Below are 27,279 nucleotides of genomic sequence, written 5' to 3'. Positions count from 1 at the left end.
GCCAGTGGCCCCGGCAACAACCCTCCAGGAAAAATGGTCTGGACCCCACACCATTATTGAGAAAAAGGGAGAGGTCACCTACTTGGTGGACCTTGGCACCCCTAGTAGCCCCCACAGGGTACTACATGTCGACAGACTCAAAGCATATGTTGACAGGGCAGACATGGGCTTGCTCATGGCTACAGATGAGGGACAGGAGGAAGAGAGTGACCCTCTCCCAGACCTGTTGACTCAGAACCCTGATGATGGTTCAGTTGATGTAGTGGCCTTGGAAGGCAGCAGCCTCACTAACCAGCAGCAATGGGACTGCATACAAGTTCTACAGGCCTATAGACATATGTTTTCCTTAAAAACTAGTCAGACTAACTGGTGCACCCATGAGTTTGACACGGTGACAGTGTGCCTATGAAGAGTAAAATCTACAGGCAACCTGACCATGTCAGGGACTCTATAAAGACTGAGGTGCAGAAAATGCTTGAGTTGGGAGTAAATGAGCCATCAGAGAGCCCCTGGGCCAGCCCAGTAGTCCTTGTACCAAACCCTCACACCCAAGATGGTAAGAGAGAGATGAGGTTCTGTGTGGACTATAGGGGTCTCAATGCTGTCACTAGGACAGATGCTCACCCAATTCCAAGAGCAGATGAGCTCATTGATAGATTGGCTTCTGCCAAGTTTCTGAGCACATTTGATTTGACAGCTGGCTATTGGCAAATCAGGTTAGCTGAGGATGCCAAGGCCAAAACTGCTTTCTCAACCCCAGGAGGTCATTATCAATTTGTGGTAATGCCCTTTGGTTTGAAGAATGCACCTGCCACTTTCCAAAGGTTGATGAACCAAGTCCTTACTGGGTTGGATGACTTTTGTGCAGCTTATCTTGATGATATTGCTGTCTTCAGCTCCACCTGGGAGGATCACCTGATCCACCTGAAGAAGGTTCTGGAGGCCCTGCAAAAGGCAGGCCTAACTATCAAGGCCACAAAGTGCCAGATAGGGCAGAGTAAGGTTGTGTACCTGGGCCACCTTGTAGGTGGGGGTCAGGTTCAACCACTGGAGAGTAAGATCCAGACCATCAACGACTGGGCTCCTCCAACCACCCAGACACAGGTCAGAGCTTTCTTGGGCCTGTCTGGGTACTACAGAACATTTGCCAAGAATTATGGGTCCATTGTGACACCACTCAATGACTTGACTTCAAAGAAGATGCCAAAACAGGTTCAGTGGACAGTTAGCTGTCAAAAGGCATTTGATGACCTGAAGAAGGCCATGTGCTCTGCACCTATCTTAAAGAGTCCTGACTACTCCAAAGAGTATATTGTCCAAACAGATTCTTCTGAGTTGGGGGTGGGAGCTGTGGTTCTGAAAATCTGGACCCTGTTGTTATCCCGATATCGAGGTCCAATACCCGTGTCACAAAATATCAACGTACCATGACGAATTTGGTATCGACGAACCGATAATGATTAGTACATCATTCCTATGCATTTACATCATGATCGAGACATGCTAACACCCCCGAATCGTAGTTTCCGTCCCGATCCCTTAGACTCCATTTTGTGAACGACATCCATCTTGTGTCTTGCCCTCATGATAAGTCAATTAAAGGTCGAGCTTGATCTAAAAGGACACGTCCACCTTCCCTGACTTCCCTCTGACCTGTCCCAACTGACTCCATTGCCTTTAGCCAAACCTGTTTGGGCAGCCCCTCGCCCAGTGGCCAAGTACGATAGCATCAATACATAACATTCCTCAAACCATTCACTACATACAGACCATGCTTTCTACAAACATGCACCTGTCCATACTCCTTGTTTATGGCCAGTTTTATGACTGGGTGGTACCTTCCTTTATTGATGTTTCATCGATATCTGATGGGAGTTCCGGGCCTGGCTAGGTAATCTATCACGAATTGGACATCTAAAATATGGGCTTGCCTACATGACTTCGCTCTTTCGTATTATTGTAGAAATATGTGTATAGCCATATCATAAACTCAAGAATTCTTGCTTGCAGCTATTATTTTTGTATATAAGGAGAAGGCTGGTTCTGTAAAAACGAACAGTCTCCTGAGAACACATGACCCGTGTTTGTCGTGCTTCTAGGACACGTGTTACTTGGTAGCTATCAATAAAACTTGATCTCTGACTGCGACTAGAAGACTCCGTGTTTCTGTGGTCCGAAACAAGGGGAACTCAGAGGTCTTCGGGTGTTATTCCCTGGCACCACCAGGTTCCTAAAAACCCGGCACCTCAGTTGGCGCCCAACTCGGGGCGGTATCAAGCGGCGACGGTCTAAGCCAGATGTTCGTGAGGAGCTTCGTGTGAAAATTCCGGAGGACGGCCAGCCACTTCAGCGACCCCTGTATGTCGACGTGGTTCCAAAGGTCTTTGCTGCGAGGTTCCCCGCGTCCCGACGGCTACGAAGGACTGCTGCCCTGACTATCGCCTTGTTTTGGACCCAGTGATCCTTGGTAGAGCGAAACGATAGACGAGTCTTCTAGCGACGTCACAGATCTTCAAATACTTCAGTTAAGTATAAGTGGAGCGTCTCCCAGTCCATAGTTTGTCCTTAGTTTTTGGTATCCTTGAGATACGACTTGATTTGGTACTTGCAAGCCCCAAAGCCGAAGGACTCGTGTTTTCACGAGAAATATCGTAATAGATAATCTTTTGAAGTTTGAAGCTAGACTAGTGAGCGAAGATGCCTGGTTTTAGCAGACTTGGAAACTTGTTTTGTCTTGGTTATAGTAAGGACTCCCGATTAGAGGATTCCTGTCCGGTTCCTCCGATTGGAACTCCAACGTATGAGCTCTATGTAAAGCACGGCGTAGGTCCTATCGCATATAATGAAGTGTGGATAAAATACACCTGTAAGGATGGTGTTTTAAAATGGCCCCAATATGGTAGTTTCGACTCAGAAATTTTAGATAATCTAGAGGTCAAATTGTTCAAGAAGAAAGCCCGGCCGGCGATGTTTGACTCTTTCCGCTTATGGCGTAAAGAGGCCAAACAAAAGGAAATTAAATTAGAAAAGAAAAATAAGAGAGAAAGAGGTATTTCAGTAATGCAAGCCGCGATAAAATTTAAAGACAATGAAGAAGAACAAATAAGTGAGCAGTTGCACAGGCAACGTAAAATGGCAATAGATAAATACTATCCTGTTTTACAACCTCCTCTGCAAGAAACAATAAAAGAGCGTGAAAAAGATCCATTAATGGCACATCTGCTAAGTTCGCCGCCGCCCTATGCACAAAATGCCACAGCACCTCCGCAACCTTTAGTTGCACCTCTGGTAGCTGTTATGCCGGCTCCTTTACAGCACTCACCAGCTGCTCTTCAACTGGCTTCTATTTCTCTGGTGCAGCCTCCTCAAGGCTCACCGATTATATCTATTTCTCCTACTGTTCCTCCTACAACTTCGCCTAGCACACCTTCTATTTCTTCTGATACTCGCTCTACGAATGCTTCTGTTCCTACTTTGCATGACTCTGTTCTGCCACCAGTTATTCCTCCGCTTTCACCTTTCGTCTGGCATAAAATGGCCAGCATTTCTACTAACATTCCTTCACCACTTTTTCGGTCGCCTAAAACGACCCCTAATACGGGACCAAGACAATTACGAAGCCAAATGCCTGATTATCAAGAGAGGGAATCACTGAATAAGTTAGCACGGAATTGGGCTATTGATACAGCGAGATATGATGTAGAGTCTGTCGTGAACGTCTTCCGTCAATGGGATGAACCGACGCAAAGATATGTTTTTGAACAGATGTGTGTTTTTCTGTGTGAAGATTTGGAAGATAATGGTCAAGAGAGCAAAGCTCGAGAATTGTGCAATGTACGATTTAAATTTGGGGAAGGCATGATCATAGGTCCCGATGTCGAAAAAGCAGTTGGGATATTATTATCATATCGAAGTATGGGTGGTAATTCTGGGTCATCATCTGAATGTGGTACGTCTAGTAGGAAGAGAGCGAGACAGTACCCCATGAGAGAGGTTCCTCCCGTTTGGAGGGAAGGTGATGCGAATGCAGTACCGCCAATTCTGCCCCATTTCCAGCGTGTATGGGTACATGTCCCCTGGAAAAGATCGGAAGTGTTGGCACTCAAGCAGTCACTACCTGACCCTCGTAAAAACCCGACTGGGTATTATAAGGAGTTATCGCAAACTGCAAGCTCATGTATAATGAATTTAGCGGATGTAGACATGTTGTTTGGGAACGTTGTTCCACATCCTTTATGGAGCAAAATCCGTCATACGGATCACGATCAGGAACTAGGTGACTCGTGGGCGAATATTGCGACTACAGATGCTAGACAAGTCGGTGGTTTTAAACCTGAGCCGTTAATAGCTGAACTTCCCGGTAGGATTATAGCGTACATGAAAACAATAATGCCTGAAGTGCGCGTAAACTGGGACAAGCTATCCGCATGTAAGCAAAAGAAAGATGAGAATGTGTCTGACTTCTTCACGAGATTTGAGGAAACTTTCACCGATCATAGTGGTCAAGATATGGCTACCGAGGGTGGCCAAAGATTGTTTGTAGACAAGTTCGTACATAATTTGCTTCCTGAACTATGTAACAAACTGAAAGATTCGGAGAGTGCTTGGGCTGTCTCTACGTCGGCGCAGATTTTAGCTACAGCCCAGTACTATGAAAATAGGCGTAAAGACGAGCTAGATAAAGCAGATAAGAAGACGAAAGATTTGAAAACTAAAGTTCTTCTCCAGCAAGCTTATCCGCCTCGCACGGCTAGTCAGCCCAATTATCAACAACAACAGCAGTATTCGAGAAACGCGCAAGGAAACGAGTTTTCCCATCAACGTCCTACGTATGGCCCGAATCAATGTGCGTATTGCAAGGAAGAGGGTCATTTTAAAGGTAATTGTCCGGCCCTTGCGCGACGTTTAAACGGTTCTCCAGGTGTAAGGGGAAGAGGTGTTCAGCATGCCCCTAGAGGTAGGGGCCGTGGAAATCTCACTCAGAATACGACTTCTTTTCCGCCTCAGAGTTCGATGAACAGCTTTGACCAACAGAATAATGCGTCGTCCAGGTCAGCTCAGTACTATGCTGACGACTATTACACCGAACACGAAAATGAGGGTAATGATTGCTAGGACAGCCATGGACAAAGAGAGGGAGTTGTTTCAGTTACAGTAGATCAGAATGGACCTTATGTCGAGGTGATTACCTCAGGAGTGTCAGAGCCATTTCTGCTGGATACTGGTGCTACAAAAAGTTCTATTATGCACTCGAAACTTCCTGGCGCACCTTTGTCTGGCGAAATGAATGTCTCAGTAGGTTTCTCTGGCGCCCCTGTTAGAAACCCGATCTCTAGTCCTATATCCCTTTCTGTTGGCACATGCGAATTAGAAGCACCCCTCATTTTGACGACAGGTTGCGGTGAAAACTTGTTAGGTTTGGATTTACTAAAAAGGTTGTATGCGACTTTGTACTGTTCCCCCTTGGGAGTACAACTCACTTTAGGCAAGAAGGTCGTTTCTCAAATGTATTTGTCAAAGGAAAATACTCCAACTGAATTGTTATCACTTCCTGATATACTTTGGGCTAATGGTTCTAATGATGTAGGTCGTTTGGAGATAGCACCGTATGTCATAACTTTGAAAGCCAACGTTAGGTTGCCACGTATTCCCCAATATAAGATATCTGGTGAATGTGAAAGAGCGTTATTGACGATTGCTTATGACCTGATTGATAAAGACGTCATCGAACAAACAACAGGAAATGTTTGTAACAGTCCAGTTTTGCCCGTCTTAAAACGTACTGATCCTTCACAACCGTCTGTATACAGGTTCGTGATCGATCTCAGAGAAGTGAATAAGGTAGTTATCCCACAGTTTCCAGTTGTCCCCGACATTACTGCTTTATTGACAATGGTTCCAGCTTCAGCAAATTGGTTCTCGGTGATCGACTTGAAGAACGCTTTCTTCAGCATCCCGATTGCCGAGGAGAGTAGAGATCTTTTCGGTTTCAATTTAGGAGGACAAAGCTTCCGCTTCAAGTGCGCTCCTCAAGGCTACTGCGAAAGCCCATCGATATTCAGTCAGGCCCTGAAAACACAACTAGACACCATTGTTCTACCAGATGGGTCAACTCTGATTCAGTGTGTCGACGATCTGCTGATCGCTGCAGACACTGAAGAGATTTGCAAGAAAGCTACGTTATCATTATTGCATCACTTATGTGACATGAAGCACAAAGTCTCTCTCTCCAAACTACAATTTTGCCGACAAGAAGTAACCTACCTAGGTCACATCTTGTCGAAGGAGGGAAGGAGACTGACACCAGAAAGAATACAAGCAATTGCAGAACTGAGTGCCCCAAAGACACAGAGAGAGGTTCGAGCCTTCTTGGGCATTACAGCGTACTGTAGACAATGGATACCGAATTTCTCACTACTAGCTAAACCCTTGCTGGCGCTACTCTGTAAAGACACGCCTAATCCTATGCCCTGGTCTGAAGATTGTCAGACGAGTTTCCACGAGTTGCGTGATGCATTGTGTTCGGCTCCTGTGTTGGGAAATCCCAACTACAGTAAGCCTTTTACATTATACGTCCATGAGAAGGAAGGTTGTGCATTATCAGTCTTAACACAACACTTTGGGGACAAACAGCGCCCATGCGCGTATTTTTTGGCAACTCTAGACCCTGTGGCTAAAGACGACATTACACACCATTATAGAGACCGCACGTATTTCCCACCATTCTGCACAAGCTGCAGCACTTATTGCACTTACCAGAGCATGTGTGTTAGCAAAAGGAAAGCGAGTGAATGTCTACACTTACAGCCAGTACGCCTTTGGTGTGGCTCACAGTTTTGGGAGATTGTGGCGAGAACGTGGTTTCCTTACATCACATGGTGCAAAGATACAACATGGTCAGCTAGTTAATAAACTCCTTGAGTCACTGACCTTGCCCCTACAAGTTGCCGTTATGAAATGCAGTGCACACAAAAAGATTCAGGACGATGTTGGCCGCGGGAATGCATTTGCAGACGAGGTTGCGAAAGAGACTGCAAGGAACACAATGAGTCGGATGTATGTTGCGGGTCCCGCTAGATGGATTGCTGATGTGGGAATGTGTGAAGACACCATTGAAAGCGTGAAATCCATACAAGCCGAGGCAACTAAGAAAGAGTTGAATGAGTGGAGGGAAAGTAAGGGTAGACTAGATGTGAATGGTTGTTGGGTCGAATTGTCGGAACACCAGCGATGGCTATTACCTAATGCATACGTACTTGCAGTAGTAACGATGGCTCGTGGCATTGCGCACATCAGTTCGAAAGGAATATGTAAACTATTGGCCCCAGTATGGCAGAATAGCAATATCCCAAAATATGAAGAGAATGTGGTCAGAAACTGTATGATATGTCTAAAACACAATCCCGGTAGGGGAACTCCAACTCCAGCTGGTCATTTTGCGCCTCCAACGTATCCGTTCGAGGTTTTGCAGCTCGATTTCATCCACATGGAGAGGTGCAACAATCTAAAGTATGTGCTCGTTGTTGTTTGCGCCTTTTCCAGGTGGGTGGAAGCGTACCCCCTTAAGGACAATACCGCCTTGACAACTGCCAAAGCCCTTGTCAAAGAGTTCTTCCCTAGATTTGGTATGCCTAGAATTGTCTGGAGTGATAATGGAAGTGAATTCGTAGGACGCGTGATGAAGAGAGTGTGTGAGTGTCTAGGCATACACCAGAAGTTCCACACTGCAAATCACCCCCAATCAGCTGGATTAGTAGAGTGCTACAATGGCACGTTGAAACTCAAGCTAGCCAAGATCCAAGCCAGTACAGGTCTTAAATGGCCTGACGCCTTGCCCCTAGCACTCTTGTCAACGAGAATGACTGTCCATTCCAGATTAGGACTTAGCCCTCACGAGATAGTGTTTGGCCGCCCAGCCAACGTCTGGGGCGTGCCAAGACCAAAGAAAGTCAGCGAAATAGAACACCCCGTACTGCTTGACTATTTGTGCGAATTGACAGCTAAATTGCGTGTTTTACACCAACAGGTTCACAGTTCCTCTCCGCCAGCCTCTGACGATCCAGGTCATACCATCAAACCCGGCACGTGGGTCCTGGTGCGGAACGTCCAGCGCACAAACAACGGACAGCCGAGGTGGACCGGACCATACCTGGTACTTCTTTCTACGAGGTCCGCTGTTCGGGTGGAAGGCAAAAAGAACTGGGTGCACGGGACCCATTGTAAACGGGTCCCTCTGCCCCTTCCATACGACCGGTGGGTCAATAAAGGACTTGCCGACTCTGAAACAGAATCCATACCTCGTTTCATCCCTTTCAGCGATGCACGTTTAAAAGAGACTGGCACCGAAAAGGAGAGTGATCGTATTTTGCAAGGACTTGTGCCACTGTCTATGCAGTTGGACACTACCGAACCTGAGACATTGTTTGAAGACACTTCCGTACCTGGGAAACGACGATACAACTTGAGATCTAACCCCAGAGACTAATAAAAGAGCAAACTAATGTGATTTCTTTTCCCCTAAGAACTATTTTTTTGATTTTTCAGCTCTCTCGTCCCAGGGAACTTGCTCATTTTTGATTTTCGAACCGCCATCCGGTTCTGCTGCTAGGGTCGCGGTTGAAGTCTGGGGAGTGCAACTGGGGACGTTTAGGTCAACGGTTCTGATTGGTCCAAGGGAGCTACCCCGGACTGAACAGAGCGCACTCCCTGGGAGAACCAACCTACCACCGCGGGCAGCAAGTAGAGGATGGAGTTTCCGAGGGTAGAGAGACCTGCCAGATTCACGAACCTTGAAAGACAATTGTGTACAATACTGTCCAGAAGAAGATTTTTAATAATATGTGTTTTAATGCTGTGTAGCATAGTAATGTTCTTGACTGGTTATGCTCTATTCGTATTTCAAGTTTCCTTATTCCAAAATGACACCCGGCCAACGCCTCCTCCCACTCTCTCTCCACACTCCTTTCACCATCTACCTGAACACGAGTCTGCCAGAAGACTCGAATTTGTAAATAACTCATTTATTCAACTCCTACACCAACACCAGTCCATAATGAACACATCAAACTGTTGGATATGCGGACTCATGCCGCACACGACCGATAAGGGTATCCCATACTTCATCCTGCCATTCAGTTATTATGGTTCTCTGTGGGCTTTCCAGACCATGTTCCTATTCGCCCTAGAACCATACCCGACCCGTTCCATTGAAAGCGATTCTAACAACAAGGCACTAGTGGCAGGGATAAGAAACATGAGTAGAGAGTTCGACACATATCTAACGATCCCCAAAGATGAACTCACTCCATACACTCGTTGGAACGTAACTAAATATGGGTTTTACCTGAGTAAGAGCCAGACAGCGAAGAAATCCCGCCCAGTTTGGATAGTACCCCACCGAGGTCACTTATGTTTACAAGGTATTGGTAGGGATCCCAAAGCACAATTAGGAAAGAGCATATGCACGGAAACATATGTGTTCGCTTCTCGAACTTCCCCTATACTCTTAGCAGCCAAAGGCACGTATTTCGTCTGCCACGACCAAGCATATACATGGTTGCCCCCTGACTTATCAGGCACGTGTTTCATCTCATTTCTGCTGCCTCCCACCTACACGGCCCGAGCAGATTACCATCGGACAAGGACAGCTAGAGGTGTCGTGAGTAACGACGACACCGCGGGTCAGGAATTCGCTGACTTCGCAAAGGGTTTTTCTGCCATTTTGGGGGCCTATGGTGAACAGCAGGAATATTCGCCAGCTATCAAGGATAGTCGAATCCGCCGTGATCACAACGGCCAGAGCACTTGGCAATTTGACGACCGAGCTTCAGTCGGATCGACTTATGACCCTTCAGAACCGAGTTGCCCTAGATATCATACTCGCCGATCGTGGTGGTGTGTGTAGAGTGATCCAATCTAGTTGTTGCATTTTCATCCCTGATAACGCACCGACAGTGTACCAAGCCATCTCTAAACTACACGAAATATCTGGTTCCCTTCACGTGGAAAAAGGAGATTGGTCCTTGCTAGGGTGGTTCTGGGGACTGATCACTGCCTGGGGATGGAAAACACTGATCTTCATTGGGATGATCTTAGCACTTCTGTTTATGTTCTGCCTGTGTGTACAGTGCGCTCCTGCACTCTGTGGCCTCTGTGCTACTTCATGTGTACGGAAGCCTGTGTCAAGGGACGAACTGAGCAACAGAATGATGTTACAGCAGCATCTCCACGAATTCCTTCATACAGATTTGGACTCAGATTAACATGAATTATTGCCTTACATAAGGGCAAAAGGAGGGTCTGTGGTTCTGAAAATCTGGACCCTGTTGTTATCCCGATATCGAGGTCCAATACCCGTGTCACAAAATATCAACGTACCATGACGAATTTGGTATCGACGAACCGATAATGATTAGGACATCATTCCTATGCATTTACATCATGATCGAGACATGCTAACACCCCCGAATCGTAGTTTCCGTCCCGATCCCTTAGACTCCATTTTGTGAACGACATCCATCTTGTGTCTTGCCCTCATGATAAGTCAATTAAAGGTCGAGCTTCATCTAAAAGGACACGTCCACCTTCCCTGACTTCCCCCTGACCTGTCCCAACTGACTCCATTGCCTTTAGCCAAACCTGTTTGGGCAGCCCCTCGCCCAGTGGCCAAGTACGATAGCATCAATACATAACATTCCTCAAACCATTCACTACATACAGACCATGCTTTCTACAAACATGCACCTGTCCATACTCCTTGTTTATGGCCAGTTTTATGACTGGGTGGTACCTTCCTTTATTGATGTTTCATCGATATCTGATGGGAGTTCCGGGCCTGGCTAGGTAATCTATCACGAATTGGACATCTAAAATACGGGCTTGCCTACATGACTTCGCTCTTTCGTATTATTGTAGAAATATGTGTATAGCCATATCATAAACTCAAGAATTCTTGCTTGCAGCTATTATTTTTGTATATAAGGAGAAGGCTGGTTCTGTAAAAACGAACAGTCTCCTGAGAACACATGACCCGTGTTTGTCGTGCTTCTAGGACACGTGTTACTTGGTAGCTATCAATAAAACTTGATCTCTGACTGCGACTAGAAGACTCCGTGTTTCTGTGGTCCGAAACAAGGGGAACTCAGAGGTCTTCGGGTGTTATTCCCTGGCACCACCGGGTTCCTAAAAACCCGGCACCTCAGAGCTGTGCTTTCACAACTTAATGTATATGGTCAAGACCAGCCCATTGCTTTTATTAGCAGAAGGCTGGCCCCCAGAGAGAAACCTTGGTCAGCTATTGAGAGGGAGGCCTTTGCTGTGGTTTGGGCCCTGAAGAAGTTGAGACCATACTTGTTTGGTACTCACTTCAAGATTCAGACCGACCATAAGCCCCTCTTGTGGCTAAATCAGATGAAGGGTGAAAATCTTAAACTGCTCAGGTGGTCCATTTCCCTACAGGGGATGGACTTTACAGTGGAGTACAGACCAGGGACTGACCATGGCAATGCAGATGGTCTCTCCAGGTATTTCCACATAGAACACGAAGACTTATCTGGTCAAGGTTAAGTTTAATGTCCCTACGTTTGGGGGGGTTATGTAGGAGAGTAGGGTCTGCTATACTATGGTCACCCCATTTTTTGCTTTTTGCTTCACTGGTTTTTGACTTAATGTGGCTCTGGGCCTGCTAATCAGACCCACAGCCCTGCTGTTCTCTCTCTAAATTCACACCATGTACTTTAGGTACATCACCAATTGGGATTTGGGTCACTCTTATGAGTCCCTGTACAGTGTACTATAGGTACCCAGGGCATAGGTGCACCCTAGGCCTACCAGGGGCTGCAGCATATCTTTTGCCACCCCTGGCTGGCCATCCAAACTGACACAACTGGCTGATCACTCAGCTGGGGCAAGGTCGTGTAATCACCCCTTGCTTTGATATAGTATACCTATGTCTAACCTTATATCTGGACACATATGCACCTATAAGTCACTCCTATGGCAAGCCTTAACAATCCTGAAGGCAGAGTGCTTGGTTTTATGTGAGATGGTGCTCTAGCACAAGTTGAGCCTGTCTGCAGCTTTCGGAACCATGTCCTTATAGCTGTTCCAGGATATTGCCATACCATATACTCTTAAGTGCATTATAATCCTCGTGGTTATTGCTAACTTTGGTTTGGCTTTATCAAAACATGTCGTGTAAGGTGTCATACGCTTTGGAATACTACCCCCTCGCCAGTTCTGGCGATGCGGGTAGCATTCCACCCTTCTAGAGGGAGAAGACATGTTACTTCCATTAATCCCGGTTAAAGTTAACCAGAGCCTCAGCATCACAAAATGGATGCTGCTGCCACAGACACAAGTCTGAACTCCTGCTGCTGGGAGCCCTTCCAGCGAGTGAGGTTTGGACAATAAGTTTCCTGTCACAGGGAGGTGGTAGCACCACCCCAGACAGGAGATAGTGGATTGGGGCAGGGAGGGCTGAATGAAATGAGACACTGCCTGGGGCACACAAGGTGTCCCATGCATAGTCCAGTTCAAACCGGTGCTGGGGCACTCCAGCCCCAGCTCTGGAGTGAAACTGGACAAAGGGAAAGGGGTGTAACCACCCCCTTCCTGGGTCCCACCCATAGGCGGAACCTAGCAGGAAATCCAGCCCCTAGATTTGGAATAAAGATAGGAGCTGTGTCCATAGATTTTAGATCATCCTGACTGAAACTCTGATACAAAACTCTGGACCCTTCGACATCCTACTCGATGTAGAAGGCTGAAGAATCTCCCTTGTTGTCAAGGAGTGACCACCCTGTGCAAACAGGCACCATCAAGCGCTCAACGGTTTGCTTTATCGTTGCTCCTGCCAGAGCTCCAATGACAGAGCCTGACAAGAACTGGACTTCCAGACTTCTTTCGACCCGATCAACAGCCACAGCAAAGCTGAGACCCGTGTAGGCAACGTGAGAAGTGGGACCGGCCATCTTGGAAAGCCAGCGAATTGCTATCCGTGCAACTTCTGAGGCACCCTCGAAGTTGTGCATTGGGGATTGAGAAGCCCCAGCCGCGAGCACCAACTGCACGGAAGATCACCTCTCCACACTCACTGAGTGCTGCGTAGGACCCTTTACATTTTCCTGCTTGATGCATCTGTCCGGTCACTTTCCCATTGGCTAGTGGCCTCTGTGATGACGAAATCTACAATCTATACCACTGGTCTGGTTGATTCAGACTGGCCCTTGCTTCCCTGCGAAGGAGAAGCCCCTCAGTCCTTGCTGGCCTGAGTAAGAAGCCATCTTTGATTCCTGCGTGGGTTGTATTTGCCAAAGCCTGTTGATTCAGAATCGAGAACCGACACCGCCATCAGCGAGAACCTTTGTGGGACAGTCCGTGCCCATCTCCTGGTTGTCGTCGACACCTCCTGGTCCACGTGGCAGCGGAGACAAGCTTCACGACATCACCTGATCGCAACCCGACATTGACTGGTTCCTTCCTGGTTCCTTCCTGGTCACTGGCTAGTGACCCAGACTCAGTCCCCTCTGCTTTCAGGTACTCTACTTCTTCGATCCACCCTTGGATCCAACCGGACTCTTCTCTCCTGGTCGCCTGCAGCATCTTTTCTCCAAGGCTCCATAGAACTCCACGACGAAACCCGACACACTTTGACACCTATGCAACCGCTTCCTGTGGGTGAGGTAACACGAGTACTGTGGTGCTCCTGTAAAGGTTAACTCTCCTAGTATCCTAGTTTCAAGTGGTTTAGTTCTAGTCCAGTCGGAAGACTCCTAACTCTTTAACTTTCTAACTTTACGCACCCATTGACTTCTATAGGTGCACGCGTGTGCATTTAGACACTGCACCCGCATCCTGTGGGCCTCCTGCTCCCTAACTACTGTTAGTCCATTGTAGCCCCAGCGAATCCCAAGGCCCTAGGCCTTACCATTGTTCGTGAAGTGGTACTTATACCACTATTTTAGTATATGGTTTTACTGGCCACCAGGGCCTATCCATATTGTGCAACTTATTGTATGTTATATTAAGTTACGTGTTATACGCTTGTGCTTCTGTGCTCATAAAGAGTAAAGGGGGATGTTTAGAAATAAATTCATATATATTTTGAATATATAACCTGTGTGGTGTCCTTTCATTTGGTATTAAAAGGTTTGCATATGGTAAAACAGCTGGCTTCACATGCCCTCTTGAGTTTAGCCTAAGACTGCTTTGTCCATGCTACCACTAGGATAGCTGGTCTATAAGGTTGACTTTACAACCATCACCATAAGGGTTGTTTGGACTGGTGCAAGGTGCTCACTAGAATAGTGAACGTCTTATACCAGGCCAACTTCTCACATTATGTATAATTTTCTTTTCTCTTTCTTTTTTAGTGGGATATTGTTGATCCATACTGTGTCTGTGCAGAGTACGTGGTGGTGAGTTTAGCTGCTTCTGGCAAGTGAGTGGTATTGTTTTGCACTGTATAGGTATTTTTGATAAAGGTGAATTGTGTTCATTGCTTATTTTACATAGTGATTGTTGTTGTTGTTGACTTGTGTGACAAGTTACCTTTATTAGTAATCATTATGGCTAGCCGTAGAATGACTGCTCAGCAGGTGGTTGGTGTGCTTCTTGAATCTTCCTCTGAGCCGGATTATGACACTGACAGTGCGTCTGAGGGAGAGGAGGGAGGGGAAGATTCTGGCAGTGAGTTTTCTCTCCACACGGAATCATCGGATGATGAAGGTTCTCTCAGTGCAGATGAAGGGCCTGTTTTAGAGGAGGACACTGCTGTGCCGATGGTGCAAGAGGCATCTGGATTGCAGCCTGAGGATGCTAGGCTTCCTACTGGAAGTGTTGGACTCTGGGTTGATCCTAACATGGTGCAGCCGGTTTTGCCTGCCTTTAGCGGTGATGCAGGGTGTAGAGTGGATTGTGAACATTTTTTGCCTATACAGTATTTTCAGTTATTTATGGATGATGTGTTTTTGGGTGAGATTGTTGAGCAGACTAATTTCTATGCTGAACAGTTTTTGAGGGATAACAGTGACAAACTTAGGCCCCACTCTAGAGCTACCCGGTGGAGTCCCACAAATCTGGAAGAGCTGAAGAAGTTTTTGAGTTTGACTTTATTAATGGGTTTGCTAAGGAAGCCGAACCTGGTATCATATTGGTCTTCTAGTCCCTTGATGGCAACAGCCATATTTCCAGCTGTTATGACTCGTGATCGGTATTTACTTTTGCTACGCATGCTGCATTTTGTGGATAATTCTTTGGCGTTGCCTCGTAGTCACCCTGACTGTGGCCGTCTTTTTAAGATTCGGCCTGTTCTTGATCACTTTGTTGATCGATTTTCAGAGATTTACATTCCAGGGAAAGAAATAGCTATTGATGAGTCTTTGGTTTTGTTCAAGGGTCGTTTGGTTTTTAGGCAGTACATCTCTAGAAAGAGGGCACACTATGGAATTAAACTGTATATGTTGTCTGAGAGTAAGACAGGGTATGTTTTTAATTTTCGGGTGTACACTGGTAGAGATTCCACTATTGACCCCCATGGTTGTTCGTCCACTTTTGGAGTTTCAGAGAAAATTGTGTGGCATCTTGCTAGAAGACTGTTCAACAGAGGCCACCATTTGTACCTTGATAACTTCTACACTGCTGTGCAATTGTTTAAGGAATTGTTCAAAGTGGACACTTTTGCATGTGGCACAATCCGCTCTAACCGCAAAGGTCTTCCCAAAGAGCTTGTTTTAAAAAAACGTCCGAGGGGTCAGTGCAGTTCCTTACGTAGTGGCGAACTACTAGCTGTGACATTTGTGGACAGGAGGGGTGTGCACATGCTGACCACCATCCATGATGAGAGTACTTCACCTCTGCCAGTTTGGGGTCAGGTTGCTGAAGTGCACAAACCTGTGTGCATTCTGGACTACAATAAGTACATGGGTGGTGTTGACAGAGTAGATCAGAGGTTGGAACCTTACACTGCTAATCGGAAGGCTTATGTTTGGTATAAGAAGTTGGCCATCCATTTTTTCAACTTAACATCTTTCAATGCTTTTATTGTGTTCAAGGTGTGTTCTCCTGGGTCAAAGTTGACATTTCTTCAGTTTCAGCACTCTGTGATATCTAGCCTTGTTGTTGTGGAACAGGTAAGTGTTCCTAGATTTGGAGTGGTGGAGGATGTGGCTCGATTGAAAGATCGCCACTTTCCTGATTACATTCCTCCCACATCTACAAAAGACTTTCCCACTAGAAGATGTAGTGTCTGTTGGCGAAGAGGTTTGTGGAAGGAGACTTGTCTTTTCTGCCCTGGGTGTCCTTCTAACCCTGGGCTGTGTGTGCCTGCTTGTTATAGAGCTCACCACACACAAAATAATTTTTGGAATTATCCATGAGGGGTAAAATGAACTGCCTGGTCTGTATTGTTTAAAATTTGTATTCTGTTTTAAGGTTGGCATTAGTGCAATGTATTTAGTTTCAGATGTTGTGTTAGTAGATTTGTATCTATTTGCAATTTTTTTGTGTTTCTTTTGTAAAACAAATTCTAAATGTGATGGCGGTGTGTGTAGGCTGGCGCTTGGCTGGCGGTGTGCGTGGACTGATACTTGGCTGGCGGTGTGCGTAGACTGGTGCTTGGCTGGCGGTGTGCGTAGACTGGTGCTTGGCTGGCGGTGAGCGTGGATTGGTGCTTGGCTGGCGGTGTGCCTGGATTGGTGCTTTGCTGGTGGTGTGACTGGATTGGTGCTTGGCTGGCTGGTGTATGTGGAATGGCACTTGGCTGGTGATGTGCGTGGAGTGGCGCTTGGCTGACAGTGTGCGTGGAGTGGCGCTTGGCTGGCGGAGTGCGTGGATTGGCACTAGGCTGACGATGTGCATGGCCTGGTGCTTGGATGGTGGTGTGTGTGGACTGGTGCTTGGCAGGCAGTGTGTGAGTAGTTACTTTCTGTTGGTCACTACACACACTGCTAGCTGTGCGCCACTCCACACAGTCCATCACTTTGTGTAGTTGCTGTGTCAGGAATGTGGGCGTGTGAAAGTGATGGGTCCTTGAATGGTGCTGTCTGCTGGTGTGAGTGTTGAGATGTAATGGGCGCGCGGCTGGTGGTGTGAATGTTTTGTATGTGTCACACGTATGAAAGGTGTCTGAATGGCCTATAATGAGGTTGGTGCCTTGACGTGGCTTTACAGCTCACGAGCTGTGAGTCAATGGTTCAGTTTCTCCTTTCAATTATTAACAGTGTATTTCATTTTTTGTGAAATGTCTTGTTAATAAAATGTTATGTACTGAACCATCACTCGCTCTCGTGCCAAATCCAACCAGTATGTGTGTGTGTTTGAGGAATAGATAGCTGTGTGGAATGTTTGTCTTTTGAGTCTCTCTGTCAAGGTGTACATTCCATCTAGGAATAACCTAGTAAATGTGGAAATTATTGTTAGCCCATGGGAGAACATGGTGATGTCTCTCTTGTGAATTCCAAGTTATTTTTTTATCCACAATGTCCTGCAAACTTGAAAATGTCTGTCACAATTTCCATGCAATATTGTGCCAAAAATCTCATGCTGTAGAACTGAACACATAATTAAGTCAAAACAATTTGGTGGTGCAAGGGGGGTCACCTGGGTTTTTGGTCCCATGCTCGGTGGCCATCTAGGGAAACCTACCAAACCCACACACTTATGAAAACTAGACACCCGGGGGCTTTCAAGGAGGTATGGCTTGCATGGATCCCCCAATGTTCCCTTACCCATTATCCCTTGCAAACCTTAATTTAAGACGAAAAAAAAACATTTTTTTCACACATTTTTGTGTGGCAAAGTGTGGCATCACCAGGCTCACACAAATTTCCTACCAAGCAGCGTTCCCCCAGGTCTCCCGATAAAAATGATGCCTCACTTGTGTGGAAGGCCCAAGTACCCGCGACAGGCAAGGGCCCAAAACGTAGTGAGACGACTTCAAAATTGCCTATGTCAAAACCACCTGCTTTTACAAGGGGGTCATCTGGGTTTTTGGCCCGTGCTCGACGGCCATCTATGGAAACCCACCAAACCCACACATTTCTGAAAAGTAGACACCCAGGGGCTTCCAAGGAGGTATGGCTTTCGTGGATCCCCCAACGCTCAATTACCCATAATCCCTTGCAAACCTCAATTTTAGCTGAAAAAAACAGTTTTTTCACACATTTTTGTGTGGGAAAGTCTGGCATCACATGGCTCACACAAATTTACTACCACCCAGCGTTCCCCCAGGTCTCCCTATAAAAATTGTGCCTCACTTGAAGTACTGCATCCCGCTCTCGGAAGTGTAAGAATTTTGCCAGCATCGGTCTGGGTGGGGGTTTGCGGGCTGGGACCCTGTGGGCACGTTCAATGGAGAAGAATGCTGTCCGGTCAGCTGCGGGAGTGAAGGATTTCAACCATGTTTCTACATACTCCAGTGGGTTCAAACCTTCAGTTCTCTCTGGGAGACCCAGCACGCGGATGTTACAGCACCTTGAACGCCCTTCTAAATCGTCCGCCCGCTCCTCCATGGTGGTCAGACGGCGCATGACATCTTGGAGCGCCATTTGGTGTGCCTTGACGGTGGGTTGCAGGTCAGCTAGTGTCTTCTCCCCGTCCTTCACTTTGTCGGCCAAGTTACGATGGTCATCCCGGATTAGGCTAATATCCATCGTCAGGGTGCCAAGTAGTTCCTCCATAGACACCCTGGAGAGTTCGATGGCTGCCAATACCTGATCCAGTTTGTCCTAAATTGACAGGTCAGCTTGAGAAGTGATAGTTTTGGCCCCTTTCCGGGTGTTTGGCTTGTTCCCCAGTGCAGTCTTGGGTACTATGGTATGCTGTGATGCTCTAGGCTTCCCCATTGCGGTGATTGGGGGAGGTCCCACACGCAGCGAGCGTTGCCAGTAGTTGCGGAGTATACAGCGCACTGTTGGTGTAACTCGGTGCCTGGCTTGTTAGTCCCACTGCTAAATTGTGCTTCCCAGTGGATGCTTGAGGGTTGTAGCAGGTCCATAAGGGTCTATGTGGTAAGATAATTGAGTGCCAGTCGTCCTCTGAACAGGCCCGCTTCCTTGCAGTTTTGGGAGAGGGCGGATACTGCCAGGGGGGTGAGAACTGTGTGCGAAGTGCAGGAGAAGGTTCTTTGCGAGGGTCTTAGCGGGGGTCACGGGCGCGCCCCACCCCGAGTTGAGCCTGTAGGCTGATACAGGTATGATGTGTATCACTGGATCAATGAGCCGCCATGTTAAGGTCAGGCATCATCCATTCCAGGCGCGCTCAGTTCCGGCAATAATGGGAGGGGGATCGCCTCAACGTTGCCTGTTGATTCAGGGGAAGTCACCTCTCACATCTGGCTTGTTGGCACTGTGTGCTCTGGTGGCTCAGGTGGCTCAGTTGCTTGACGCTAGTTCCGCTGTCTGTCCCGCTCTCCGGGTACCATTTTGAAGTCAGACGGCACCGGCTGAGGATCATCCCGTAAGTTGCAGTAGGGTTGGGGTGGCAGTCCGTTCCCCTCCTCCGAGTTGCTGGGATCAGGGCCTCATGGGCTCGTACCTTCCAGTCCCGCTTGGTTGCGGTGTGGGTCCGGGAGTCTGCACAGGGCTGCTATGTCCAAAATGGAGGGCTGTCTCTGGTTGCCACCGACTGTGCTCATCTATGTGTGCATATCCGGGGCGAGTGTCGAGAATCCCCAATGTCGAGCTGTACCCTCGCTGCCACCTTTGTCCCGGGCTCGTTGGTTCATGGCACCCGTCTCCGGTGTGTGGCTCCGGCTCGATCTCCTCCGGTCTGCCGTCAGGAGCGGGCAGGCACCATCTTGCCTCCGAGGCTCAGGGTCCCGATATTTCGGTGTTCCATCGGGAATATGCCCGGTTGTTGCAGGAGTAAGGCACCACAGGGTGTTGTGGATGTTTCTTCACCTGGATGCAGTCTCAGGGGTCCGTTACGATGCAGGAGAAAGGGCACTGTGCTGGCCCGATCACGGAGACTTAGCAGGACACGTCTGCCATCGCAGCCTGCTTGGCCACGGCCCCATAAACCTGTCCAGATGTTCTGGATCTAGTCATTTTCTATTAACCACTCCAGATGCAATATCCTTCTCCAGGTCCTCAGAGCCTGTCATATGCCACAAAGCCCTTCAGATGTTATGGACCTAGTCCAGCTCAATAAACCACTCCAGATGCAATAATCATTTCCAGATCCTTAGGAGTTCGTCAGAGGCTAGGATCCCCTCCACATGATATAAACTTCAGCAGATGTTGTAAAACTAGTCAGGTTCAATAAACCACCCAAGTGGCAATAACCTAGTCCATGTGCTTACCAGGTCATCAGATGCTAAGTTCCACATGCTATAAACATATACAGATGTTAGCGACCTAGTCAGGTTCTATAAACTGCTCCACATGCAACAACCTTCTTCAGATGCTTAGAATATTGGTGCATGCTAAGATCCTCTCCACATGATATAAACCTCTTCAGATGATATGGACATAGTCTGGTTCTATAAACCGCTCCAGATGCAATAACCTTCTCCAGGTGCTTGGAACCTTGCCATATGCTATGATCCTCCCCACATGTTATAAACCTCTTCAGATATTATGGGCCTAGTTAAGTTCTACAAACCCCTCCAGATGCAATAACCTTCTCAATGTGCTGAAAAGCTCCTCAGAAGCTGTGATCCTCGTCACATGCTATAAACCTCTCCAGATGTTATTGACCTATTCAGATTCCATAAACCGCTTTAGATCCAATAACCTTCTGCAGGTGCTTAGAAGATCGTCAGCTGCTGTGCCCCCCTCCACATGCTATGGAGCAGTTCAGATGTTGTGCCATAGTCAGGTTCTATAAACCACTCCAGATGCAATAACCTTCTCTGGATGCTTCGGAGCTCGACAGATGCTATGATCCTCTCCAGGTGCTATAAACATATTCAGATGTTCTGGGCCTAGTCGGGTTCTTTAAACCACTCCAGGTGCAATAACTTTCTCCAGATTCTTAGAACCACATCAGATGCTATGACCAACTCCACATGCTATAAACCTCTTAAGGTTTCATGGACCTAATCCAGCTCTATAAACTACTCAGATGCAAAAACCTTCTCAATATGCTTAAAAGCTCCTCAGAAGCCATGAGCCTCTGAAATGCAATTAACCTCTGGTTACCAAGGTAATCTCGTATCCCTGAGGCGGAAAGCCGGGGAATTAGCACAGGCCGCTTCAACTTTTAACTTTTTAAACTGCTCTTTTATAGCACGATTTGCACTTTACTCTTGCCACATCCAAACTTACCGTCTTCTCCTCTCCACCCTCGAACCCTGGTCCCCACAGACGACTAGGTACTGCGGCGGGACGCTCCGGGGGATAGCGGACATCTTGGGAGGACGGTAGGGTACGGACTAGCAATTTTGCATTCCCCCGCCCCTCAGGGTATAAATGTCATCAGTCACTCGGCCGCGCAGCGGGTGCGCCGGTGGCGCGCCTAAGGCAAGCCCGTCTGCGCCCGTCCGCACCAGTTCGATGCCAGGCGCCAGGCAATATGCCAGTGCCCCCATGAGTGAGGCCTCTAACCCCACGGATAATGTGAAAATCACCTACTCGAGGCAAGAGCTTCTAAATCTTGCCAGCCATGGTGACAGCCAGGAGGGCTCTAACATCTTGCCCATCCATTGTAAACATCAGTTCCCCTCTAATCTTGAAGGACCTATTTCCTGTCGCCATTGTAAATTCTATAGTCTTCACGAAGGCACCAGTACTCCCCCCTCTGTTCCCCCAGCCACGGAGGAATCCCAAGCCGATCATGGATGGACAGCATTTTTGGCTAACGTGCGCTCCCTTCCTAAGCATGCGACTCACATCTGGGACCTTTTGACGTCCTAGAAACCAGACCTTGGGATTCTCACAGAAACTTGGATTAAAACTACCTCCACCCCAGCCATAGCTATAGCCCTGCCGGATGGATATAATAATAATAATAATATAATAGGGCATTTATAAAGCGCATGGCTGCACAAAACTGTGTATCCCCGCGCTAACTGCTGGCAAACAACTCTCATGGGAAAAGAGCCGGAAAAGGGGACCAAAAAGGAATTGTTGCGGGAAGAGGTGAGTTTTTAATTTAGCTCTGAATAGAGTTTCCGAGGATCCAGAAATTAGATAGACCCAAGAAAAGGGGGGGTGGGATAGCCATCGTATATAAGGACCCCATCAAGGCAACCATACTAGACCAACACATGAACACAGATCTAGAAGTTATCGTATTTAGGCTAGATTTATATTATGTTATGTTATAGTTTTTGGTAAAGCGCAAAACAGCTGCCCCAGCGAAGAGGCGTCCCGGCGCTAGAAAACCACAGACCCTAGCCTAAGAGTAAGAAGAGAGGGGAAAAAGGTGGTCTAGAGAGAGGGGAACAAGTGAGTCTTAATGGCCTTTCGGAAGGTGGATAGGCTATCTAAGGAACGGATATTTTGTGGCAGGGCGTTCCAAAGCTTGGCTCCCAGAACCCTAAAGGAACGACCGCCAATGCGGCAGAGCTTTGTGTACATCCTCAACACAGCTGGAAAGGCACACTTGTATATCGTCCCCCCGGTCCTACTGCCACGTCGCTTAATACTCTCTCTGAGCTTATTGCACCCCATGTCATGTCCTCTAATAAATTTGTCCTATTGGGAGATTTCAACATCCACAGTGAAAATAGCCTGGATGCAGAGACCATGCACTTCGTCGGAGAAATATCCCCCCTTGGTCTGATCAAGAAAAATAATGGGCCTTCACATAATGCAGGGCATACCCTTGACCAAATTGTATTGTGGTATTGTATTGTGGTATACTTATATAGCGCACCTGTCACCACCAAGGGCATCCTGGCGCTTTTGACTCATGGACCAGCAAAGCAACGGCTCAATACTATCAAGCTCCTCCGACCTAATATATAAACAAACTCTACCATTAATTTGGTCGGACCATCATATGATTACTTTTGACCTGGTAGGGCCCAGAGCGAACATACCAAATAAAAAACCTGGAGTACGCAGCGATAGGCAATGGCATAAACTCTCGCCAGTGTCCTTTGCAGAAGCATTCCATGCCTTCTCACACCCCGCTGATAGAACAGTTGAGGAGCATCTTAAACTCCTTCATGTGGCCACCATCGCTACCCTAGATGCCACCATACCTACAAAAAAGGCTGCCACTTTGGCACGCCGGCCCCGAGCCGCCTAGTTTACCCAAGAATTGAAGGCAGAAAAAAGCACTTGTAAAGCATTGGAACGGACCTGGCGCCGATCTAAAGCAATTTCAGACAGGGACAGCTTCAAAGAAAGACAGAGGATATATCACAAGATTCTTAGAAACACTCGGAAGAAATATATCGCTTCTCAATTGGAGCAAGCTGACAACACTTCTAAAACACTTTTCCAGATCCTCAATTCCTTAGTTAATCCTAAAGCCTGCAATCCTGAAGACGAGCCATCGCAACTACTCTGTGAGAACATCGCCAGCTTCCTAACGCAAAAGATTGAAGATATTTATGCCAAATTTTACCATTGTGGTCCCGGAGAGCCAGATATAGTTACCCCTCTACCGAGTTCCCTGGCGCATGCCCAGTTCTCCTTAAAATCGTTCCCCCTCCTTACTTCAGGAGAAACCGAAACCCTGCTTAAATCTGCCAAGTCAGGGTCCCCTAAAGACCTTATTCCGGCAAAAATTGCGTCTGAATTGTCCGGACCCCTGGGGGTAGTTTTTAATAGCTCAATTAGTGAGGGCAAACTTCCAAAGCAATGGAAAGATGCACATGTTATGCCTATTAGGAAGAACACTAAATTACCACCGGACGTGATCACAAAGTACCGTCCTATCTCCCTGCTCCCGCTCTATAGTAAACTGTTGGAGAAACATATTAACAAGCATCTCTCCTCCTTCGTGGAGATCTCCAACTGCCTGGACTATTGCCAGTCAGGATTTCGACCTAGGTATAGTACGGAAACTGCCCTGGTCAAGGTTTTAGATGACATTAGATTGCAAGCGGACGGGGGTCGAGCAGTTATTTTGGTACTGCTCGACCTATCCGCCGCCTTTGATACCATCTCGCATCAGATTCTTTTGGACAGACTGTGCAATATAGGCATTCAGGACACAGCCTTGGAATGGCTGACTGACTTTCTCAGGGATCGGACCCAAATAGTCAACTTGGGCCCCTTCAAAGCAAAAACCACCCTGGTCACGAAGGGAGTCCCTCAGGGATCTTGTCTTAGCCCCACCCTTTTTAATATTTATATTGCCCCTCTGGCTGTCCTGCTTAGGAAGATCGGGTTTATCCCGGTCTCCTACGCAGATGACACACAGCTGCTTCTTGCCTACGATACCAATGCCCCCAACATTCATGAAATATTCTCTGAAGGAATGCTCAAAATTAAGGCATGGATGAACCTACATTTTCTCCAGCTTAATACAAGCAAAACTGAAATCATGCTGTTTATGGAGGCAGTCACCAGCTGGTCCCCGAGCTTGTGGCCGGAAGAACTAGGTGCGTCTCCAACCCCTAAACCAGTTGTAAAAAACCTAGGGGTTCTTGTTGACAATAAGTTAAACATGGAGGAACACATAGCATCCACGAAATGCTCCTGCTTCCATGCCCTCAGCCTCTTACGGAAAGTCTTTCACTTCCTCCCCCTCAATACCCGTAAAACCCTGGCACATGCACTGGTACTAAGCCGGCTGGACTTTAGTAACACGCTTCTTATCTCAGCGAGAGACTCCGCCTTACAGGCCTTGCAGGTGATCCAGAACACAGCAGCCTGATTGATCACCAATGCCCCCTGTCGCACCCCCTCCCTTCCCCTTCTTCACAAACTGCACTGTCTCCCGGTTCGCAAAAGAATTCACTTTAAAATCTGCTGCTTAGTCTTCAAAGGTCTCCACCAGCTTGGTCCATCATACAAATAAATTGACAGTATAAACGCCCTCGCGCAAGCTTCGTTCAGAAGGCAAAGGCCTATTAGTTATCCCCCGCTTCAAGAAAACCAAATGGGGAGGTAAAGCCTTCTCCCACCTTGCGCCCAAATTGTGGAACCAACTCCCGGACATGCTGCGATTAACCCATAATTACCTCAGTTTCAGGAAGAAGTTGAAGACATTCCTGTTCTGAGCTAGTTGATTTTACCTATATAGTCTTTAGCGCGGAGATACCCCCTGTGGGGCGATTCATGCACTTTATAAATGAGCCAAAAAATAAATAAAATAAAACAGCTCCAAATACACTAACCTTCTCAAGATGTTTAGAAACTGCAGACGATGTGATCCTCTAACATGCTATACATGTCTGCAGATGTTGTGGACCTAGTCTGGTTCTATAAACCACTCCATATTTAATGACCTACTCCCGGTGCTTAGAAGCTCGTCAGATGGAATGATACTCTCTACATGTGTCAAACCTTTTCAATGTTATGAACCTAGCAAGGTTCTATAAACCGCTCCAGAAGCATTTCTTAGAAGATCTGCAGATGCTGTGATACTCTCCACTTGCTATAAACCTCTTCAGCTGTTAGAGACCCAGTCATGTTCTATAAACCGTTCCAAATGCAATAACCTCCTCCTGGTGCTTTGAACCTCGTCAAATACTATGATCCTCTCCATATGCTATAAACCTCTTTAGCTGTTATGGACCTAGTCGGGTTCAATAAACCCCTCCAGGTGCAATAACCATCTCCAAGTGCTTAGAGCCTCGTCAGATGCTGTGATCCTTTCCACGTCGTATAAACATCGCCAGATGTTATGAACCTACTCAGGATCTAAAAACTGTTCCAGATTCTATACCTTCTGCATGTGCACAGTAGTTTGTCAGCTGCTGTAATCCTCTTTATGTGATATGAACCTCTTCAGAGGTTATGGACCTCGTCAGGTTCTATAAACTGTTCAAGATCCAATATCCTTCTTCAGGTGCTAAGAAGGTCATCAGAAGCTGTGATTCGCTCCATATGCGGTAATCCTGTTCAGATTTCATGCCGTGGTCAGGTTCTATAAATTGCTCCAGATGCAAAAACCCTTCACCAGGTGCTTAGTTAGAAGCTCCTCAGATGCCATCATCCTCTCAAATGCAATTACCCAATTTGGAACCAGTGAGGGTCTATAAACCGCTCCAGATGCAACAACCTTCTCCAGGTGCTTAGAACCTCTCAGATACTATGATCCTCTCACACTTGCTATAAACCACTTCAGATGTTGAGGACATCGTCAGTTTCTATAAACCGCTCCGTATGCAATAACCTGCCCCAGATGCACTAACCTTCTCCAGGTGCTTAGACCCTCTCAGATACTATGATCCTCGCACTCTTGCTATAAATCTCTTCAGATGTTATGGATCAAGTCAGGTTGTATAAACCTCTCCGGATGGAATAACCAACTCGAGGTGCTTAGACGCTCAACCGATGCTATGATCCTTTCACATACTATAAATCTCTTCAAATGCTGTGGACCTAATCAGGTTCTATAAAGCACTCTACATGTAATAATCTTCTCTGGGTACTTAGAAATTTCTCAGATGGTATGACCCTCTGTACATTATTTAAACCTTTATCAGATGTTGTGGGCATAGTCAGGTTCTATAGACCACTTCACATGTAATAACCTTCTCTAGGTGCTTAGAAATTTTGGCAGACGGTATGATCCTGTCTACATTCTTTAAACCTTTTCAAATGTTATGCACCTAGTTAGGTTCTATAAACTGCTCCAGATGCAATAATCTTCTTCAGGTTCTTAGATGCTTGTCAAATACTAGGATCCTCTCCACATGCTAAAACCCTCTTCAGCTGTTATGGACCTAGTCAGGTTCTATAAACCTCTTCAGATGCAGTACCCTTCGCTAGGTGCTTAGGGCCCGATTCACTGAACTAACTTAAGACAATATCCTAAACTTACTACCATTTTGGCATTCAGAGAAGGCACTTACTCATTTCGGTATTCACAGAAGTTAGGACTCCTAAATGCCTTCTGTGAATACCGGAAGTCTTAAAATTAGGACTTTTCTCAGTTTAGGAGTCCTAAAGTTAGGATTCCTAATTTTACTGCTACTAAACTGAGAAAAATCTTAATTTTCAGACTTTCGGTATTCGCAGAAGGCATTTAGGAGTCCTAAAGTTAGGAGTCCTACCTTTACTACTACTAAACTGAGAAAAATCCTAACTTTAAGACTTTTGGTATTCACAGAGGCATTTAGGAGTCCTAAAGTTAGGACTCCTAACTTTTGTGAATACCGAAATGAGTAAGTGCCTTCTGTGAATACCAAACTGAGTAAGTGCCTTCTGTGAA

The sequence above is a fragment of the Lissotriton helveticus genome, chromosome 9 (genome assembly GCF_964261635.1).
Source record: "Lissotriton helveticus chromosome 9, aLisHel1.1, whole genome shotgun sequence".
NCBI classification, from domain to species: domain Eukaryota; kingdom Metazoa; phylum Chordata; class Amphibia; order Caudata; family Salamandridae; genus Lissotriton; species Lissotriton helveticus.
Note: the sequence above shows the minus strand (reverse complement) of the source record.